The sequence below is a fragment of the Silene latifolia genome, chromosome Y (assembly GCF_048544455.1).
Source record: "Silene latifolia isolate original U9 population chromosome Y, ASM4854445v1, whole genome shotgun sequence".
NCBI classification, from domain to species: Eukaryota; Viridiplantae; Streptophyta; class Magnoliopsida; order Caryophyllales; family Caryophyllaceae; genus Silene; species Silene latifolia.
In genome coordinates, this window is record NC_133538.1 from 419,137,215 (window position 1) to 419,143,244 (window position 6,030).

The 6,030-nt window shown below is 36.2% G+C and overlaps 1 non-coding gene across 1 annotated transcript; it reads right to left on the reverse strand.

The window, feature by feature from the left end:
* Window positions 1-3,834: 3,834 nt before the first annotated feature.
* On the reverse strand, window positions 3,835-3,941 carry LOC141636625 (small nucleolar RNA R71). Its single transcript, XR_012541229.1, has one exon. It is a non-coding gene; the product is annotated as a small nucleolar RNA R71 (small nucleolar RNA).
* Window positions 3,942-6,030: the final 2,089 nt, after the last annotated feature.

Consider the following 6,030-nt stretch of genomic DNA (forward strand, 5'->3'; position numbering starts at 1 on the left):
GGTATAATTCTCTCTTAACCTTGTTTAATTATTGTTAATCATTTTCATTTATTCATCATATTTTGCTTTGCTAGTATGATTGACAACCTTGTTAGCATGTTAAACTTGATAATGAGTGAGTAGTTTCCTTAACTAGGTTTAATGGGGAATTAAGGGAAACCAATATGGGGATTGATTTGTGCTTAATATAATATGTTTTCATAATTAATTTGCTTGCTTGTTGCGATTTTAACTTATGCACATGTTATGTTTGATGAAATGCGAGCCTATGAATCCTTGCATTTTTTACCCATCACTTATCTTTTCAATGAGACTTGTAATCTTATACACCAACTCGAGTCTCATTAGACCATGCATACACTACTACCAATCCAGGCAACTACAACGCCCCTTTAACAACGCTTATCCACGAAAATCACCATAAGACGTTGTAGAACGGATGGCGCGAATTTTACTAAAATTAATTACAACGCTTATGGTTCCATAACCGTTGTTATAGGTTTTAACAACGGGTCAAACATGCACAACCGTTGTTAATAATTTGGCGCAAAATGGGCGCAAAGTTAGTGAAAAGTAATTACAACGGTTATTTATAAACCTGTTGTTAATACTTTTTAACAACGGTTTACTATGGACCCGTTGTTAATATATTCTGTAATGACAACGGGTTTTTGTTTAACAACCGTTGTCAATACTTTCCATACTATAAACTACACAAACACAGATCAACTACAACCACAAAACACAAACCTAACACAAACACAAACATACACAAACATAAACACAAACACAAACACAAACACACTTTATCATCGTCTCTTTCTCTCTACCTCATCTCGCTTTATCATCTCGCCGTCACTGTTGGCTTCATCGTCTCTTACTTTCTCTAATTATCAGGTAAATATGCATGATTTAATTTAGGTTTTGTAATCTCAGTCATTATTTTCTTTCTCTAATTATTTCATTTGCATGTGTTTTTATCGATTATTATGTTCTTTCTCTAAGTATTATTCGCTTAATTAGTTTTGTCACTGTTGTTTTTCTGCGTTTATTAGCTTGTAAAACAAATTAAATAAAATAAAACAAAGAAGAAGCAAGATGATATAGAGGAATGCATGATAAATTTAATTTATATATATATATATATATATATATATATATATATATAAATACATAAATTAAAAAACGAATTATATTGATAAAAATGCAATTCTTAGATATGCATAGAGAGTCTCATTCTCTTCTATGATATCCATCATCTCCTCCTAAGCTATTTGGAGGTTTCGTTTAGCAGTTGCTATATCGTTATATAGCTGCAACAAACTGCTACTCTGTCAAGCCATTTTTTTTTGGCGTCCTTGAGTGTGGTCTGAGCGTCCTCATGGCAGCTCCTGTACCTGTCCTCGATGTCCAGCAACCGGCGGATGAAACCCTGTTGTGCTCGATCATAGTAACAGTTACGGATGGTATCATTCATTGTTGATGAAGTTTGGAGTTTGTTTGAAAGATTTAGGGTTTGGATTTTGTTTTAGCAGTTAAGGCTTGGAGATATATAGTGAGATAATGGAATGGTGGTTGAGATAACGCATATATTTATACTAAGTAATGTGTCTTTTGAGTTGTTTTTTAATTAATATATGTTTAGGAAGTTGTGCCATCATATCTCTGCTTCAAATCTTAGAGCATCAGCAATGGTTGGTTCTTAACGAGAGTTCTTATGTAAGAACGAACCTTCATCATTGTGGGATGGAGTTTGACAGTAGTTCGTCCATAATGGTTTGTGCAGACAAACTGGGTTCGTTGTATATAAGAAGAAAATGAATTAAAAAAAAGAAAAAATGAATGGAAGTAACAAAGCAAGAGAGTGTCATGCACAAGTGGAGCACATTTATGAGTGTATTACACTCACTTGTTTTAGCTTGATAAAAACTAACATGTATGGTGTCAGGGGTGACCCCCTATTATTTCAATCAATATTTTAGCCAAATTTCTTCTAATTTATATATATATATATATATATATATATATATATATATATATATATATATATATATATATATATATATATATATATATATATATATAACTCAATTAGTTTTTATTTTAGGTGGGACCTATTTAAGAATTATAAATGGGTTCTACCATTGTTAAAATTTGTTCTTATAGTTTGGGTTTGTTAAAAAATGATGTGGCGATTATGTGGCGAAAAACAAACTCGATTTCGGTTCTACCATTGCTGATGCTCTAACCCTTCTCATTCCATATATTGTCCATTCATATGCAGGGATTGACAGTAATAATGCATGCATCGGAATTATAATGGGTCGCGGTAATAATGCATGCATCTAATATTTAATTAATTTTTTTTTAAATAAACAACAACGGTTATTTAAAAAAAACCTGTTGTATTTAGTTATAACAACGGTTTTTTATACTTTAACCGTTGTTATAACTTTCCCACTAAAATTTAGTCACCCTTTCTAAAACAGTTTTTTCTACTTTAAACCGTTGTTAATAGTTTTCACAACGGGTTTCTTAGAAAAACCAACCGTTGTTAAAACCTACTACAACGGACGCTTTATCAACAACGGCTTTTTAATATAACAACGGTTTTTAACCGTTGTTATAGCCGGTATCTGTAGTAGTGATATAGTTGGATAGGAAGGACTAAGTCCACTTATAGGTGTTGTACAATCTAATCGATTCGGCTCCAGGACCCAAACCTTCTTAGGGATTGTAAGCTTATACACCAACTCGATCCCATCACAACAATAAGTGCTTTCATCTAGAAGAGAACATGTTTGTATGATTAACTCCAATGAATCCCCTATGAACCCATGACACCCTAGTGCTTTTAATCAGTTGTTTACATCTCATTTTAATCACCTTGCTTGTTTTTATTACCTTGCTTTTATATTGTTGATTAGTTTAGTTGATCTCCTATCTCAACCCAAATTGTGACACCCTAAGACATGACCACTTACAATTGAAAATCCTACATCAATACCCATCCCTTGGGATCCGACCTTTACTTAACTCTTTGCTAAGAGTAGTTTGTGAAGTTATAAATATTGTTTTGGTTAGGTAACTTTTGACGACGAGTTATAACCGACACCAAAAATGGCGCCGTTGCCGGGGACTGTGTTAACTTGATTTGATTTTCATTAATTGTTTTTAGTTGTGTCTTTCTTTACCTTGGGGAAGTCAATCTCCTCAATGTTGTTCTAATTTTTTTCGAGTTGTTTGATATTTTGCATGTCTAGGAGATCGCATGGTAATCTTTTACCTATTGATGTTGAAATTGAAAGAACTTTGACCAACAATAGAAAACTTGCTAGAGGTACTTTAAGAGGTATTGGAGAAATTGTGGACATTCAACCAAATAACATTGAGTTTACCAACCCTTTTGCAAGAGAAGGAGAGGATAACCCAATAAAAAACCCACCAAAAAATCAACCCACAATGCCTAAATTCTCATCACATTCTGTACCAACCGAGGAGAACCTACCAAATGGTACTCCTACACCACAACATTTAACCGGTAATTTCATTACCAAATCTGCATTCATACAAATATTTGAGAGAAGTCAATTTGGGGGGATGCCTAGTGAAGACCCTCACTCACATATGGAGACTTTTTGTGACTATTGTGATGCGATTTCTCAAACCGGAGTTATTCAAGACCAAATCCGATGGGTCTTATTTCCTTTTTCTTTGATTGGTACCGTGAAACAATGGTTGAAAAGCCTAGACAAGGCTACTCTTGGTATTTATTCTTGGAAGAAATTGGCACTTGCTTTCTACAAGAAATTCTATCCTCCGGAAAAGACTAACATGTTGAGAGCCCAAATCACCGGGTTCAAACTAAGGGATGAGAAATCTTTGTACGAAGCATGGGAGAGATTCAAGGACACTTGTCGTTCTTGTCCACACCATGGACTTATCGAGTGGTTCCTTGTACAACAATTTTGGAATGGTCTATATGAAGACTCCCGAAACATTCTCAATATGGGATCCAATGGTATGTTTATCGAAGTTGATGACAATCAAACATGGAACAAAATTGAAGAAATGACCGTCCATAACTCGCAATATAGTAGACCTCGGAAGGCTACTAGATGAGGAAAGCATGAGGTGGATTCCATTACTCAATTGGGTGCCCAATTAAGTGCTAACATTGACACCATTAATTTGAAGTTTGAGAAGGTCATGGCTAAACTTGAAGAGGCCTCCAAATTACCCAAGAAACATGTTAATGCTATGGTGGCATCATCCTCAATTCCAAGTGGAGTATGTGAGAGTTGTGGAACTCTGGGACATGACCAAAGTGAATGTATGGGAATAAGTGAACAAGTGAATGCTTTCCAAGCATACAAGTGTGGCACCCCTTATTCCAACTATTACAATGAGAATATCAAATTCCATCCCAATCTTTCATATAAAAGCCAAAATGTTCAAAACCCTCAACCAACATACACCCCACCTCCAATGAGGAACCAAGCTCAAAGACCCTTTTACTAAATCCAAGGTTATCAAAATCAACACTCTTACAATCAATCCAATGACCAAGGCTTTGATATTCAAAAAGAGATCCTCCAAATGCAAAAGAATCAACAAGAATTTTTCACTCAAATGCCCAAAGATAGCCAAGCAAAAGATATCACCATCAACAACATACTAGCTCACACAAAGATGTTGGAAACCCAAATGTCTCAATTAGCATCTTCTAGCTCTCAAAGACAAAACGGGCAATTCCCATCTCAAGGTAATCCCCCAAGACATGAGTCGGTGAGTGCCATCCATTTGAGGAGTGGTACAAGGTATAAAGGGCCAAAGAAGCAAATTAATGAAGATGTTGTGAATTCTAGTGACAAGGAAAGAGTTGAAAACTCTAAGGAAGAAGAAGAACCCACCACCATTCAAGAAGTTTCAAAAAAGAAGAATGAAGAGAAGGCTAATGAGAAAGAGCCTATTGTGATTAGACTTCCATTCCCAAGTCGCCAAGCTAAGCCTAAGTTTGATGAACAACTTGGAAAGTTCGTGGAGATTGTCAAGAACTTAGAAGCCTCAATTCCATTTACGGAATTAGCCAATCATGTTCCGGCCTATGCGAAATACATGAAAGATATTCTAACAAAGAAGAAATCTATCCTGATGCTAGAGACTATTGCGTTCACAAAGGTGAGTAGTGCTATCCTACAAGGGAGTTCACCTCCAAAACTCAAAGATACGGGAAGTTTCTCTATTCCATGCACCATCAACAAAGCTTTATGTGACCTTGGGGCAAGTGTGAGTGCCATGCCACACTCGGTGTGCAAAAGGCTAGGAATGGGAGAACTCAAATGCACTAGTATCACGCTTCAAATGGTGGATCGATTAACGAAGACACCTTTAGCGGTATGGGAAGATGTGCCCGTAAGAATTGGCAAGTTCTTCATCCCGGTAGACTTTGTTATTGTTGACATGGAGGAAGATTCCAACATTCCTATCATTTTAGGAAGACCATTCTTATATACCGCGGGAGCGGTGATTGATGTGAAACACGGAGAGCTCACACTTGAACTGTGAGATGAAACAATCACTTTTAACCTTGACAAGACAATGAGAGCTCCCCGCTTACATGAGCCATGTTTCATGATTGATCACTATAGCCGAGAAAGTGATAGGAAGAAGTTGGCATCTCAATGCAAAGAATAAGCTATGGGTAAAGAATCACCACCCATATGGAAGAAGAAAGTGGATAATCTTCAAGATGCTCCGTCCAAGGAGCAAGGAAATTGCAACAATGATAGCTTGAATAGCTCACCACCACTCATGACAAGTAATGAAGAAGGCCTTATTGGCCATGATAACAAGAAAGAGGAGTTGTTTCCATCAACTCATGAAACTATAGGGAAGCAAGCTAGTGAAGTATGTGGTCTATGGGATGACAAATTCAATGGTTTAGTCAATCCCTATATTGGCAATGCTATAGACCAAGGCTTTGGTGACCATCTTGACTCAAGTTACCACCATGAAGAACACAATGTG